Source organism: Dermacentor variabilis, unplaced genomic scaffold, assembly GCF_050947875.1.
Source record: "Dermacentor variabilis isolate Ectoservices unplaced genomic scaffold, ASM5094787v1 scaffold_13, whole genome shotgun sequence".
Classification (NCBI taxonomy): Eukaryota; Metazoa; Arthropoda; class Arachnida; order Ixodida; family Ixodidae; genus Dermacentor; species Dermacentor variabilis.
Window position 1 is genome coordinate 44,918,008 of NW_027460291.1, and position 16,993 is coordinate 44,935,000.

Genomic DNA, 16,993 nt, shown 5'->3' on the forward strand with positions numbered 1-16,993 from the left:
CTTGGTTTCGACAGCGACATTCGGAGCGTCATCTACCGCTGGTGCTGAAGGCACGGTGACTGAGGCTGCCGAGAAGACGGGAAACCGGTACAGGTCCTGCCTGCAGTGAGCCTTGCTACGAGGGGCGTTAACGAAGACGCACATGACATCGACGCGACGGCAGTGCTGCAGAACAATGAAGTCAACGACGGTGAGTGGACTGTGACTCTTGGTGGCCCAGCCAAGCGCGCCCACGACAAGACAAAGGACAGAGACGGTGGTGCCACCAGCACTAACGAGGGGCCATCGACGAAGGCGCCTCAAGGAAGGCGGATGGGCTATAAGCAATACTGCAATATGCAATACTGAATTCTGTGTCATATGCGTCTACGCTCCGAATTCAGTGGAGGAGCTTGTCTCTTTTTTTTCTAACCTTTCTAAGCATGCCCGTTGTGATAAGGGCGTTATTGTGTTAGGGGACTTATTTGTATGTTGAATGTCAGAGACCGAGTGAATAATGCCGGTGTGCGGGACAAACGCTGTAGCGTAGTATCAAATCTAATAGGTGAAAATGAACTTGACGATGTTTTAGAGTGTCTGGAAGGGGGGCGTGAAGTGGCTTTTACTCGTTTTCGGGGCAGTAGTCATGCACGACTGGATTGAATGTACATGTCGTTGGACATGATTCCAAGATGCCACAGTTATTGTGTAGTGCCCGTGTAATTTTCGGACGACTGCCTCGTAATATGTCACATAGGTGTAGTGAAAACGAAACATGCTTTTAATTGGGATCTATGGAAAATGAATGCCTTGTTACTAAATGATCCCTGGTTTCTAAAAGCAGCAACGGAGGCGGTTAATGAAATATTCGATGATGCAACGGAAACAATAACAGAGAAGTGGGAATGTTTTAAACAGAAGTTTAAAATTAAAGCCTTAGAAAGATCGAGTTGCATACAATTCGAGAGGGAAATGAAAGAAAAGGGCTTAAGAAGACTGCTTGAGCAGCTGATAACGCTTGAGTGTAGAGGGAATGGTACGTACAAAGACGATGTGCGAAACATCAAGGAAAAACTTGAACAGTTCGACAAAGAGCGTTATAAAGGTGCCAGCGTGCTTGCGCGAGCAGATGCACTAGCGGCAAGGGAGACGCCCACTAAAAGGGCGCTTGGTCTCGAGAAGGCCCACGGACAAAACACGGACATCGATAAAATTCTTATGAAAGGGACTGTCGTTAAAGGCAGTGAGAGCATTGGGCGCGCCTTTTTCGAGTACTACCAGTCGCTCTTTTCATATCAGGAAGCGAATGTAGAGGGTTTCAAAGCGAATTTTCTTAATCGCATGCCGCGAATAAGTGATGATTTCAAAGAACGATTAGAAGCCAAAATAACTGAGGGGGAAGTCGAAAAGGCAATCGACGATTTGAACCCGGGAAAGTCTCCTGGACCTTATGGCCTCTGCGTTGGGTGGTATAAGGAATTTAAAAGGAATTGGCTCCATTATTGGCAGATGTATTCAATGGCGCGTATCAGCAGAAATGTTTGCCCCTTCCTTTGGCAAAGCGCGCACCATACTAATACCCAAGAGTGATGAAATAGATAAACTAAAATTAGTGTCATTCTACAGGCCAATATCCCTAACAAATGTTGATTACAGGATATTTATGAAGATTTTAGGTACCAGACTCCAAGGCGTCATCAAAAAAATAGTCTGAGACAACCAAACCTGTGGCATCAGAGGGCGAACGATTTTTTTCTTACATCCATAAGATGCGATGTGTGCTCGAGTGTTGTGACGTCACCAGAGGCGGCGTTGCAGTTCTTCAGCTCGATCTCGAGAAAGCTTTCGATTGTGTCGCTCATGTTATTTTGTTTGCCATCTTGGATCACGTTAATGACGGTTCCATCATCACTGAGGGCGTAGCCTTGACGTACAAGAATTGCACAGCCAGATTACTTGTTAATAAGTCACTGGGGGCGCCCATTGACATTGTGCGCTCAGTGCGCCAAGGCTGTCCCCTCAGCCCACTTCTATTTGCTATTTATATAGAGGCCATGTGTGTGGAAATAATGAAAATGACAAAATACGTGGTTTTAGATTAGCAGCGACTGAAGTGAAGCTACTGGCGTATGCAGATGACATTGCAGTGTGTTGTATAGATAAACGAAGTGTAACCGAAGCAATATCTATAGTGAAACAATTCTGTGAAGTCACGGGTAGCAGAATAAATTGGGGCAGATCTCTCGAGCTGTGGCATGGGGACTGGCTTTCCGCACCGGACTATTTCGCGAATGTGACCTGGGTGAAAACTCCAAAGACGTATCTCGGTATTCCCATAGGCAGTTACAATAGCAGTGATGAATATTCGAGCTACCAAGCAAGTGAAACGAAAGAAATAGTAGACAAATGGAAAGTTACTAACCTGTCTGTTCTTGCAAGAGCGACAGTTTGTAACATATTTTTAATCGCCAAGTTATACTACATTATACAAGCGTTGTATTGTTCTTGAGTAAATGTGCAAAGGCTTCACAGAGTGTGTGCGGTGTTCATCTGGGGTTCAACCTGGGAAAGGTCCAGTCGAACAAATTCTTTCAGAAAAGTGAAGGGCGGGTGTGTGGGTTTGGCGCATCTTTTTGTTCGACAACTAGTAAGCCGATTTTTGTTTTTCCGCGCGATCCTATTCCGCGCGATGTGCGCGATCCTTTTCTGCACACCGTATGTCAGCTCAGATTGAGCGACTTATTGCCGGCACATGTTGTCAGTGCGGCCGGAATAACCGCAACACTTCTTGGCTATCTTAAGGAAGTGGTCGACAGTGTCCGTTTCCTTATTGTTCGTTTTTAAAATGAATTCCTTTGTCAAGTGAAAAGGACAACGCTGTACAAAGGTGTGTGTGAGGATACTGCTTCCGGCCACCGAGCGTGATGGACGCATGATGACGGGCTCCGTTCGAGCGGCTTCAGCGGCCTTTTCTGGCCACGGAAACAGGACGATGAAAAAGGAGGGCACCTACCAGGTTGTTCCAGATCTGCCAACGGGTCGTTATGTTTTAAATACAGTTTTTTTGCACGCTGATATTGCGGTGCGACCGTACGGGAATGAAGATTTCCGTGACGCATTGGTACAGCATTCGCTTCTTCCGGATGTTATCGCCCTGGGGACGTATCTCGTGAGCCATGTCTGGGCTATCAGTTTCAAGGACGCGGACGCGCTAAAGAAGATCTCGAGCATCGGGGACCTGCGTGTGAAAAACCGGCGCTGCCTGGTGATTGACCCGGAGAACCAGGACGTTCGACTTAAGCTCCACTGGCTTCTACACAATGTGCCTGATGAGGACGTGTCGGTCGCCTTTGCGCCCTATGGAAAAGTTACCAAAATAGGCCGGCAGCGCTGGCGTGTGCAAGGTATGACAGAGAAGGCTCAACTACCCGGCTTGTCACCCTCAAGTTGAAAGCGGGCGTGAATTTGGATGACTTGCCACACCAGCTGAGCGTTGGCGGTGAGTTGGCGCTTGTCGTGGTACCAGGCAGATCCCCGCTGTGCCTTCGGTGTCGAGGTACGGGCCACATCCGCAGGGAATGTCGAGTCCCGCGTTGCGGAATCTGCCGACGCTACGGGCACGATGAAGACCAGTGTACTCGCCCTTACGCGAGCATTGCAGGCCCGGGAACCAGCGAGGACTCGTCTGAGATGCTGATGGAGGAGATGGATGCGGAGGAAGCGGCCCGTGCAGGTGGACAACCCCAGCACGATACTCAGCCATCGTTCACGACTCTGGTGAAGCAGAAGACGGGTCCCTCCCGCGCAACAGATGGTAGTGTACAGGCGCAGGAATAAGCCCGAACAGGAGGACGTTGACAAGGTGAATGAGATGGCGAAAGCCGCGGTCGCCGAAGAAAGCAACGTGAAGACCCCCGGCATTGATACCATGGAGACGAACCAGGAAGCGGCGAGCACCATGGCTGGGAAACGTCCGCATGAAGAAAGCGTCGACGTGAAGCTGCAGACTGGCGGTGGCGGCGATGAGCCTCCGCCGAAGGGAGGGGGATTAAGACGCTCGACTTTAAAACCGCAGCCGAACCTTCCGGCCGCCAGGCGGAAGGCGGGGAAACTGCTTCCGTAGTACCACAAGGTCCTGGTCGGAGTCAGCGCCGGTTCTGTTGGTGGACCGGTGTCAAGAGGTTCTGGCAGTCGTGAGGAAGGCTACGTCAACCATGAAGGTACGCACCATGCAGATAGAGTCGTTTGTTCTTCTAAGACATGGCTTTTAATCTTATTACTCCACTTAGATTTGCGACCTTGAATGTCAGAGGGCTGGCAGCAAGAAGGCGACAATACCAGCTTAATCGCCTTCTTCTGGATAACGATATCGATATAATTGGTATACAAGAGTCGAAAATGGAGAACCAAGAGCGCACTGACCGCATAGTGTCTTCCTATCGAGCAAACTTTCATGTGTGCGTCTGGCATTCTGTTGGGACGTCGGGTGGCCGCCTTGTATTCATCCGTAAGACGTTAAGAGTGAACGTAGAGTCTGTTTTTGCATGCCCAAGTGCTCGCCTTTTGATTGCTGATTTCTTCTTTTCGAATTTATGGTGGGGAATTGTTTGTGTATGTTCTCCAAATGTAGAAAGTGAGCGTAAAATTTTCTTTGAATCCCTTGAGCCATGGTTGAAAGGCGACAAATTTTTGCTTGTATTGGGTGACTTCAACTGTGTGTGCGCCGCAGTTGACAGAGTGAAGTGTAGGCCACTGAGAGACAAGAGCTCTGAAATTTTGAATACTTTTGTGCATGAGTATAGTCTCTAGGAAGTTGGCAATGTGTTCTCCACTGGGACCCACCCTGAATACACGCACTTTCAGTGGGACAGCCATGCAAGACTTGACAGGATGTAGGTATCTGTTGATCTTATGCCGCTATGCTCTAGTTATGACGTTAATCCTGTACCTTTCAGTGATCATTGTCTTGTGAGTATGACTTTAAGGAATGAAGGGCAGGAAATCGCTCTTTAACTGGCACTTATGGAAACTGAACAGAGAGCTTTTGGAGGATGAAGGGTTCATTATGCAAGTCAAGACCAAGCTAGACAAACTGCTGGACGCGCAGCCAGCTAGTTTTGCATATGAATGGGAGGGGTCCAAAGAGTGGGCAAAAATGAAAGCGATAGAAAATACCAGCGTGGCTACTTATAAAAAAAAGAAAAAGAAATGAACGGGCAGCTTGAACGGATGCTGAGCATGGAAAGTAGCGCGCCGGGAACTTTCACGAAAGAAATACGGAGGAAGTGAAATGGCAGCTCGAAAGAATTGACGCCAACAGGTATGGAGCCGCCGTCATAGGCGGGAGGTCTGAAAAATTGTGGGCAGGCGAAACGCCGACAAAACGAGCGCCATCAGACGAGAAAAGATACGCTTGCCAGAAAGAAATTGGGAGCATCCGATATGACGGCCGGATTTCGGAAGATGCGAGAGACCTTCAGAGCGCTATAGCCGAATATTTCACGGAACGGAAAGGTCGTAGTATTGCCACAAATATACATGTCCCACGCAGCGTATTAGAGTGTGTCGATGCAGTTGGCGGTCAAATAGCAATGATGAAGTTCGACTTGGCAAAAGCCTTTGATCACGTCTCTCGCGAAATTCTTTTTTCCATCCTGGAACATTCCAAACTAGGCAACGTTATAGTAGATGGCGTAAAAATGGTCTATAAGAACGGTACGAGCTACATTATAGTTATTTCGATCTCACCGACAAACCTGCTGTACGTTCTTCAGTAAGACAGGGATGCCCGCTTTCCCCCTTGCTTTTCGCAGTGTATTTAGGTCCACTATGCCTGGCAATTATCAAGTCTGACCGAATTTCAGGTTACGGACTGCAGTCATCACACGCGAAAGTACTCGCGTATGCTGACAACATAGCGGTGTTTTGCGCTGATAGACAGAGCATCTGTGAAGCCACGAGTGTGGCTGAAAAATTCTGCGCTCAGACTGGAAGTCAGATCAAGTGGGAAAAAAGTACCGGTTTTTGGCATGGCGAATGGGACGTAACACCAGGTTGTTTTTCTGGGCTTCGATGGTCCACCCTGCCAACGCGTTATCTATGAGTGCACCTGGATTGTTATCGGGATCCCAGCTCGTACTGGAAAGAATAAACTTTGAGAATTAAAGAGAAAGCGGTGGCGTGAAAAGGAGGACAGCTATCAATGTTTCCTCGTGCCTATATGTGCAATGTCTTTTTGGTTTCGAAGCTTTGGTATGTCATGAATGTGTTGTGTGCGACACGAACAGATATTCAAAAAATGCATCGTGTTTTTGCGGTTTTTCTTTGGGCGTCCACCTGGGAAAGAACCAGCCGAACTATCCTGTTTGTTTAAGTTAAAAGAGGAGAGTTTGGCCTGGCGCATCTTTTTTGCGACAAGCGGTCTCGCGATGTATGTTTTTACGTGATCAAAGTGATCCCTTTCTAAGAACAGTTATGCAAGTGCGCCTACAGAGACTGCTCCCTGGAAGGGTATTCTCCTGTCATAACATGTGTGGTGCTGTGACAGGATACTTTCGCACGGTTGTTCTTTTGTGCAAGATGTTGGAAGTACGTTTCAGCCCTGAATACCTATGCAATGTTAATGAGAAAAAGCTGTACAAAGCGTTGTTTAACGTGATGTGGCCGGTACCCATTTATCGGACACAACACTTTGGAGCCACAATGCAAGATATTTTTAAAAGAGTTAAGAACATGCCCGTGAAGAACATCCGGACGCACGGTCGGTTCCTATTTATTTCAAAGAATGCATGTGGCGATTTGTGGATGTAGAGAAAATGCAAGAATGTGTACCGGAATGGCTGTCGAAGCTCTGACAGCAATGAAGGAGTTTTAATTTGACAACGCCGGTCTTATACGGACGGACGCACTTGTTGTGCCCCCCTTTTTTTCTTTCAATACATCCTTTTCTCCGAAGGTTTCCACTTGTGACATGTGTGTAATATATGTATATTCGGTGTTATGTCGAACACCGGCATCAAATCAGAAAACTCGAACGGGGGCCTTGCGCGTGTGATGCGCATATGATAACCTCTACACCTCGGGAACGGAGACGGCTATTTCTCTCCCTCTTTTCTTCTGCGTATTGGCGATCATAAAGAAAACAAAAGCTTAATGCAGTGTTCCCTCCCCGGATCGAACCGGGGGCCTTGCTCGTGTGAAGCGCATGTGATAACCACTACACCATGGGAACTTTTTTTTTCTTTATTGCCGTCTTGGACGTATATTACAAAGTAACATATGATAAAACAGTTCAGCCACACTTGGGCTGAGGTGAGTGGTGCTAAAATCTTTTCATTTGTACTAAATCATCAAGTAGTGGTATCCACTCTGGTGGATCAGTCTGATCCCTGAAACATTCTCGAAGATGAACAACACTTTCGATGAAGTTTTCACGTGTGGAACTTGTATTTATGTCGGCCTGTCGCACCTGCAATCGCGTTTTCCACAAACTGTGGAGGCCAATTACGAAGGAACAGCACCAACGAAGACGATCACAAGTGGGGAGAACGACACAGGATTGGCGCTTGTCCTGTGTCGTTCTCCCCACTTGTGATCGTCTTCCTTTGCGCTGTTCCTTCGTAATTCAAGTATGCACCATCTAGCCCAAATGAATGTTGTCCTGAACTATGTGGAGGCCTAGCAGCATAATTAAATCGTAGGGCACTTCTTCACTTTCAAGTGGTAAGTACCGGATGCCGTAGGGATTTAAAGGGAGTTCCTTTTTAATCGTCCTCCGAAGGACTTCCCAATAAAAATTGGATCCCAGCATTCTAGGAAAACATGTTCCACTGTCTCGGGCTTCCTGCATAACAAAGTTTGTTGGCCATGGCACGAATAGCCCTTTATCATGCAGGCAGGTTTTAACAGGCAGCGTACCTGAATGCAGTTTAAAAAAAAAGGTTTTGACCATAGGTCTAACGGGCATGTTCTTAACTCTTTTAAAGATATCTTGCCCTGGGCCTCCAAAGTGTGGTGTCCGATAGATAGGTACCAGCAACATCACGTCAACAAGCGCGTTGTACAGCTTTTTCTTATTAACATTGCATAGGTACTCAGGGCTGAAACGTACACACATCTTGCACGAAAGAACAACCTCGCGCAAGTATCCTGTCGCAGCGCCACACATGTTATCAGATGAGACTATCCTTCCAGGGAGCAGTCTCTGTAGGCGCACATGCATAACTGTTCTTAGAAAGGGATGACTTTGATGACGGAAAAACATAAATCGCGAGGCCACTTGTCGCAAAAAAAGATGCGCCAGGCGAAGCCCTCCTCTTTTAACTGAAACAAAGAGGTTAGTTCGCCTGGTTCTTTCCCAGGTGGCCGCTCAAATAAAAACAGCAAAAGCACGATGTATTTTTTGAATAGCTGTTCGTGTCGCACAAGCCACATTCATGATATACCAGAGCTTCGAAATCAAAAGGACATTGCAGATGTCCTTTTGCACGGGATAACATTCACAGCTGTCTTCCTTGCCACCCGACCGCTTTCTCTTTCATTCTCGAAGTTTCTTCTTTCCAGTACGAGCTGGGATCCCGATAACAATCCAGTGGTACTCCTAGATACCGCGTTGGCAAGGTGGGCCATGGAAGCCGAGAAAAACAACCCTGTGTTACGTCCAATTCGCCATGCCAAAAGCCGGAACTTTTTCCCTAATAAATCTGACTTCCAGTCTGAGCGCAAAATTTTTCAACCACTCTCGTGGCTTCACAAATGCTCTGTCTATCAGCGCAAAACACCGTTATATCGTCAACATACGCGAATACATTCCCGTGTGATGACTGCAGCCTGTAACCTGAAATTCGCTCCGACTTGATAATTGCCAGGCATAGTATATCTAAATACACTGCGAAAAGCAAGGGGGAAAGCGGGCATCCCTGTCTTACTGAAGAACGTACAGCAGGTTTGTCAGTGAGATCGCCAATAACTATAATGTAGGTCGTACAGTTCTTACAGACCATTTTTACGCCATCTACTATAACGTTGCCTAGTTTGGAATGTTCCAGGATGGAAAAAAGAATTTCGCGAGAGACGTGGTCAAAGGCTTTTGCCAAGTCGAACTTCATCATTGCTATTTGACCGCCAAGTGCATCGACACACTCTAATACGCTGCGTGTGACATGTATATTTGTGGCAATGCTACGACCTTTAATTCCACATGTCTGGTGGGACCCTACCAATTTCGTGATCACAGACTGCAGTCTTTTCGCTAGAACCTTCATATATACTTTGTAGACGACGTTGGTGAGACTAATCGGTCGATATGACCCCACCAACAGTTGTTCTTCCGGATCATCAGTCTTTGGAATTAGAACAATGTGGGACGTATCGAAAGACAATGGAACCTGCTTGCGTTCATAAGCCTCAGTTATCACATGGAGCATGCACTGTGCAACAGGAAGCTTAAAGGTTTTATAAAAGGCCACACTTAGCCCATCTGGCGCAGAGGCTTTCCCAGATGGTAGGTCGTCTATTGCTTTTCCTATGTCCTGTAAAGATATAGGCAGTTCAAGGCGTTCCTTAATTTCGTCATGTAGTGTTGGCACCAGTCTTAAAAAGCCTACATGAAAGCCTTCTATGGTCTCGAGCTTATTGCTAAGAAGTTCCGTGAAATGTTCGGCTATAGTGCTCTGAATGTCTCTCGCATCTTCGGAAGTCCGGCAGTCATATCGGATGCTCCTAATTTCTTCCTGGCAAGCGTATCTTTTCTCGCCTCATAGCGCTCGTTTTGTTGGCGTTTCGAATGCCCACAATATTTCAGACCTTGCGCGTATGACAGCGGCTCTATATCTGTCGGCGTCAACTCTTTCGAGCTGGCATTTCACTTCCCGTATTTGTTTCGTGAAAGTTCCTCGCACGCTACTTTCCATGCTCAGCATGCATTCAAGTTGGCCGTTCCTTTCTTTTTCTTTCTCTTTATAACGAACCAATCTGCTCTTTCCTTTTGCTTTCATTTTTGCCCACTCTTTGAACCCCTCCCATTCATATGCAAAACTAGCTGGCTGCGCGTCCAGCAGTTTGTCTAGCTTGGTCTTGACTTGCATAATGAACCCTTCATCCTCCAGAAGCTCTGTGATCAGTTACCATTGGTGCCAGTTAAAGCGCGATTTGCGGCCCTTCATTCCTTAAAGTCATACTCAAGAGGCTATGATCACTGAAAGGTACAGGTTTAACGTCATAACTTGAGCATATCGGCATAAGATCAACAGATACATACATCCTGTCAAGTCTTGCATGGCTGTCCCGCTGAAAGTGCGTGTATTCAGGGTTGGCCCCAGTGGAGAACACAATGCCAACATCCTCTAGACCATACTCATGCACAAATGTATTCAAAACTTCAGAGCTCTTGCCTCTCAGTGGCCTACATTTCACTCTGTCAACTGCGGCGCACACACAGTTGAAGTCACCAAGTACAAGCAAAAATTTGTCGCCTTCCAACCATGGCTCAAGGGATTCAAAGAAAATTTTACGCTCACTTGCTATATTTGGAGCACATACACAAACAATTCCCCACCATAAATTCGAAAAAAAGTGATCAGCAATCAAAAGGCGAGCACTTGGGCATGCAAATACAGACTCTACGTTTACTCTTAACGTCTTACGGATCAATACAAGGCACCCACCCGACGCCCCAATAGAATGACAGACACACACATGAAAGTTTGTTCGAAGGGAAGACACCATGCGGTCAGTGTGCTCTTGGCTCTCTATTTTCGACCCTTTGTATTGCAATTATGTCAGTATCGTTAGCCAGAAGAAGGCGATTAAGCTGGTATTGTCGCCTTCTTGCTCTAAGCCCTCTGACAGTCAAGGTCGCAACTCGAAGTGGAGTAATAAGATTAAAAGCCAAGTCTTAAAAGAAGAAACGCCTCTATCCGCATGGTGCCTACCTTCATGGTTGACGTAGCCTTCCCCACGACTGCCAGAGCCTCTTGACAGCGGTCGACCAACAACCGACGCTGACACTGACCAGGACCCTGTCCTACTACGCAGGCAGTTTCCCCGCCTTCCGTGTGTCGGCTGGAAGGTTCGGCCGCGGTTTTAAAGTCGAGCGTCTTAATCCGCCTGCCTTCGGCGGAGGCTCATCGCCGCCACCGCCAGGCTGCAGCTTCACGTCGACGCTTTCTTCATGCGGACGTTTCCCAGCCATGGTGCTCGCCGCTTCCTGGTTCGTCTCCATGGTATCAATGTCGGGGGTCTCCACGTTGCTTTCTTTGGCGACCGCGGCTTTCGCCGCCTCCTTCACGTTGTCATCGTCGTCCTGTGCAGGATTATGCTGCGCCTGTACACTACCATCTGTGTCGCGGGAGGCCCCGCCTTCTCCTTCACCAGAGTCGTGAACGATGGCTGAGTATCTCGCTGTGGTTGTCCACCTGAACGGGCTGCTTCCTCCGCATCCGTCTCCTCCATCAGCATCTCAGACGAGTCCTCGCTGGTTCTCGGGCCTGCAATGCTCGCTAGTCTTCATTGTGCCCGTAGCGTCGGCAGGTTCCCCACCGCGGGGCTCGACATTCCCTGCAGATGTGGCCCGTACCATGACACCGAAGGCACAGCGGGTGTCGACCTCGTACCCCAACAAGCGCCAACTCACCGCCAACGCTCGGCTGGTGCGGCAAGTCATTCAACTTCACACCCGCTTTCAACTTAAGCGTGATGAGCTGGGTAGTTGAGCCCTTCTCTGTCATACCTTGCACACACCAGCGCTTCCGGCGTACTTCGGTAACTTTTCCATAGGGCGCAAAGGCGACACGCACGTCCTCATCAGGCACATTGTCTAGAAGCCATTGGAGCTTCAGTCGAACGTCCTGGTTCACCGGGTGAATCACCAGGCAGCGCCGACTTTTCACACGCAGCTCCCCTATGCTCGAGATCTTCTTTACCGCGTCCGCGTCCTTGAAATAATAGCCCAGACATGGCTCATGCGATGCGCCCCCAGGGCGATAACATCCGGAAGAAGCGAATGCTGTGCCAATGCGTCACGGCAATCTTCAATCCGGTACGGTTTGGCCGTAATGTCAGCGTGCAAAAAAAACTGTATTTAAAACACAACGCCCTGTTGGCAGACCTGGCAGAACAACTTGGTAGGTGTCTTCCTCGGCAATCGTCTTGTTTCCGCGGCCAGACAAGGCCGCTGAAGCCGCTCCAACGGAGCCCGTCATCATGCGTCCATCACGCTCTGTGGTCGGAAGCAGAATCCACTACACCACGGGAACGGAGACGGCTATTTCTCGCCCTCATTTCTTCTGCGTATTTGCGATCGCAAAGAAAACAAAAGTGGAATTCACTGTTCCCGCCCGGGATCGAACCGGGGGGCCTTGCGCGTGTGAAGCGCACGTGATAACCACTACACCACGGGAACGGAGCGCGGAGACGGCTATTTCTCTCCCTATTTTCTTCTGCTTATTCGCGATCGCAAAGAAAACAAAAGTGTAATGCAGTGTTCCCGCCCGGAATCGAACCGGGGGCCTTGCGCGTGTGAAGCACACATTTTTTTCTTTATTGCTGGTAATCAGTAGTACATCGGTAGGACAACATAAGGAACATATATACATAGACTGATGAACTTCTCATCCGTTAAGAAAAAATTAATAAGTAAAAGCCGCCTTATATATGAGCTGGCGTTGTTTAAAATTCTTTAAGATTAGCCAGGGGTTCTGTCTTGGCCATCCAAGGCGGAGGGCACTCTTGTGTAGCAAGCTCATCAAGAAAACGTGTTATTTGTTCTCGAAAGAAAACACGGGCTGGTCTTGCATCGGGATCGCAGTAGAAGCCAGCCATGCGGGCTCTCCATATACAGTAGAGGCCAGTTAACATTATCTGATCGAAAGGTGTTCTGTCCTCGTCATCTATCGGTAGATACCTTATGCCATGTGGATCAAGAGGAAATTCTTTATTTTTCGGTGTCGAACATCCCAAAAGAAAACTGCCGCCCAACAGTGTAAGAAATCATGGTCTAGTGTTCCTGGTTGTTTGCATATGAAGCAATGTGAGCCCCATGGCATGTAAAAGCCCCTTCCTTCTAAAAACGTTGCAACTGAGAGTGTTCCTGTGTGTAGTTTGAAAAAGAAAGTTTTCATACCAGGCGGTACTTGCATTTTTTATTACACGTTTCAAAACATTCTGGCCTGGGCCTCGACTGTATATAGTTCGGTACCGAGGTGGGGGCAGAAGGCTGTCCAATAGATCATTGTGCAGCCTTTTTCTCGTGACCGTAAACAAATATTCTTTGGAAAAGCGTACAGCAAGGAAACGAACACTCAACACAATTTCCTTATAGAAACCGAACACAACCGCCGGTACACTTTGAGAGCTTATAATAAACTCTGGTAACAAATGTGCAAGTCTAACCTTGCCTACCGATTGAAGAAATGGATCATCATTGTTCCTGAAGAAACGGAACCGTCCAACTAATTGCCTCACAAACAGGTTGGCCAGCCCTATCCCTCCATCTTTCACCCGTCTGAAGAGATTGTTGCAGCTGCATCTCTCCCACCCAGAAACCCACACAAACATGGCAAAAACTCTGTGCAATTTCTGTAGATTGGCTCTGTTACAAAACATGAATTGCATAACGTACCATAGCTTGGCTACGAAAAACAAGTTGCACACTTTAGCCCTGGCAAATACAGAAAGGTATTTGGCTTTCCACGCCTCAGCCTTCGCTTTAACCCTTTTAAGATCGCACTGCCAGTATTCGTCACTCTGTTCATAAGCTTCAAGTGGTAAACCCAGGTGTCTTGCTGGCGTTGTCGACCACGTGACATTCGCAAAGTTAGCGGGGGTCTTAGGCCACTCCCCATGGTAAATACTGTGGCACTTGCTCCAGTTTACTCTGCTTCCTGTGATTTTGCCAAAATTTTTAACAACATTTATCGTTTGCAAAACGCTCTCCTTGTCGTTGCAACACACGGCTACGTCATCAGCATAAGCCTGAAGTTTAACTTCTGATGCTTGCATTGTAAACCCATGAATACATTAGTTCTCAATCACTGCCAAACACAGAGTCTCTAGATAAATACAGAACAGGAGTGGACTGGCTGGGCAGCCCTGACGCACGGAACGTTGAATGCTGATGGGGCCCCCAGTGACTTGTTAATTATAAGCTTAGTACTGCCATTCCGGTACGCCATGGCCACCCCGTCAGTAATTATGGACCCGACATTTATATGATTTAGAATGGCAATTAAAATAAAATAAAAAACACAGTCAAAAGCTTTCTCCAAATCAAGTTGGAGAATAGCAACTCGCGACCTTAAGGCGTCACAACACTCTAGAATTGATCTCATTATGTGTGTGTTTGTGCTAATAGTACGTCCCTTGATGCCGCATGTTTGGTGACTGCCTACTATGGTTTCCATTACAGATTGTAACCTGCCGGCGATCATCTTCAAGCATACTTTGTAATCATTGTTGGTAAGTGATATTGGTCTGCACGACGTTACATGTTTTAGTTTCGTAGGCTCGTCGGTCTTAGGGATGAGCACTGTGTGTGCTTCCCCGAAAGAATATGGCAATGAGTTTACTTCATACGCTTCGTTAAAGATGTCAGCGAGAAGATGCGACAAGTCTGATTTAAACTGTTTATAAAAAGCGGCGCAAAGGCCATTCGGACCTGGCGATTTTCCAGTTTTTAAATTATCAATTGCCTTTTCCACTTCATGTGCTGATATCGGTGCCTCTAGTGTGTTCTTCGTGTCGTCGCTGAGTTGCGGCATGCGTCCCAAAGACGTGGCTCTAAAGGCAACCACGTGAAGAGGACTCGATGCAAAAATACGTTGAAAGTGCTGGAAAAACACTTGTGCTATGTCCTCACAGTCGGTTATTTCGTGATTATCTACTTCAAGTACATCTACGTGGTTACGCCGTGCGTGCCTCTTTTCAAGACCAAGCGCACGTTTAGTTGGAGCCTCATCTGCTGTCAATGCCTCTGCCCTAGCGCGTATAATCGCTGACCGATGCCGCTCTTCATCGCATAGCTCCAATTTCGATTTGATGCTACGCAGATCGTCTTTGTATGCGTCCGGTTGGCTGCACTCTAAGGCCGTTAACTTTTCCAAAACCACCCTTACTTCTTTCTCTTTAACTCTTTCTTCATACTTTATTTTGCAGGAGCGATCGATGGCGGCTAGTTTAATTCGTTCTTTAAAACTTTCCCACCTTTCGGTGACTCGCAACACGTTGTTATTTCCCACTTCTTTCAAATATTCCTGCACTTCGCTTAGAAAAAGCTCGTCAGTTAACAATTTGGAATTCATTTTCCACATCTCCCACGTGAAAGTGTGGTGTTTTGCTTTGCGTCCGACATACGAGGTGTGACACAAAAGAAACGAGACTGGTCCATTAACTTATTGTACTTACTGAATCAGTTGTCTGTGACATTATCACCTTCAAAGTCTTCCCCTTCAGCATTCACACCCTTCGGCATTCGGTGCTGCCATTGCTGGTAACAGTTCTGGAACGAAATTCTTCGAAGGCCCTTCAAGAGATTCTCCTTTTTTGCCTTAACCTCTTCAACCGAGATAAAATGGGTTACCTTTAAGCAAGATTTAACTTTAGGAAGTAAAAGAAAGTCGCATGGAGCCAAATCAGGTAAATAAGGAGAATGCCCCATCACAGTAATATTTTTGCTGGTCAGAAACTGCTTGACAGATAGGGTCGTGTGAGCGGGTGCATTGTCCTGATGCAACGGCCATCCATTACTACACAACTGTGACCTTTTTTTCCTAATTTTTTTCACGAAGTCTTTTTGGTACTTCAATATAGTAGTGTTGATTAACAGTCTGACCACTGGGAAGCCACTCAATCATTACAATTTCATTAATGTCGAAGAAGACGATTAAATTGCCTTGAATTTTGATTTTGACATGCGTGATTTTTTGGGTATTGGGGATCCTGGAGACTTCCACTGCATCGACTGGCGCTTACTTTCTGGGTCTTAGGTAAAAATACATGTCTCATCACATGTTACAACATATTCCAACAAATTTGGCTTGTTTGCAATGTGTTCTAAGATGTCCGCACACACGTCGTTACGGCACTGTTTTTGGTCAACGGACAGAACTTTTGGAACAAACATCGCGAAAATCATCGTCATGTGTAATTCGTCCAATAAAATGCGTCGAACAGCTTCCTTATCCAAGTGAACCAACTCTGCCACTGCGCGAACACTTAATCTTCGGTTACCACTGATCACATCACGAACTTTGGCATTGTTTTGATCGTTAATCGCCGACCTTGGGCGACCAGCACGTTCATCATCTTCCACACTGTCCCTTCCCTCTGAAAACCGCTTATGCCATTCAAACACACGTGCACGAGACGAGGTTACAACTTCATCAGCCTCGGTTATTATTTGAAATATTTCCGTGGCTGATTTCTTAAGTTTCTCAAGAAATTTGATGTTGATTCGCTGTTCGGTTTTACATCAGAAATTTTTCCGGCAGAATGCAGTTGCACGTGTTCGCTCAATGACGCAGCACTCCCAACTGGCGTGATCGGTTCCGTCGATACTTTAGGCATTAATAGAGTAGACGCGTGGGATTACGTCAGCAAAACAGCTGTTGCCAACTCCACTCTTTTTTCAAGCTACACACTTAGTCTCGTTTCTTTTGTGTCAAACCTCGTATATCTTGACCAAACATGATCAGTGAATGACAGAGGCGTGACACCGTAGCTGTTACACAGGGGTATTAGGTCTAGTGACACGTACATTCTGTCTAGACGAGCGTGACTATTGCCCTGGAAGTGTGTGTAATGAACCTCGCGTGTTCCAACCAGACAGTCAGCCACGTTGTCTAGGTCGAACTCGGCTAATAATTCAGTAAGGACATGGCAGCTCTTGTCATTTGTTCTTCGGCCTGTTCTGTCCCGATCTCGGAGTACACAATTAAAATCCCCCAGAATTACCACTTCTCTTTTCATGCAAATGTGCTTCCTTAAGGATGAAAAAAAAAACGGAGTGCGCTCTTCACAA

At 47.0% G+C, this 16,993-nt stretch overlaps 1 non-coding gene across 1 annotated transcript; it reads right to left on the reverse strand.

Moving 5' to 3' along the window:
• Positions 1-12,305: 12,305 nt before the first annotated feature.
• TRNAV-CAC (transfer RNA valine (anticodon CAC)) lies at positions 12,306-12,379 on the reverse strand. The gene has a single exon. It is a non-coding gene; the product is annotated as a tRNA-Val (tRNA).
• Between the last annotated feature and the right edge of the window lie 4,614 nt (positions 12,380-16,993).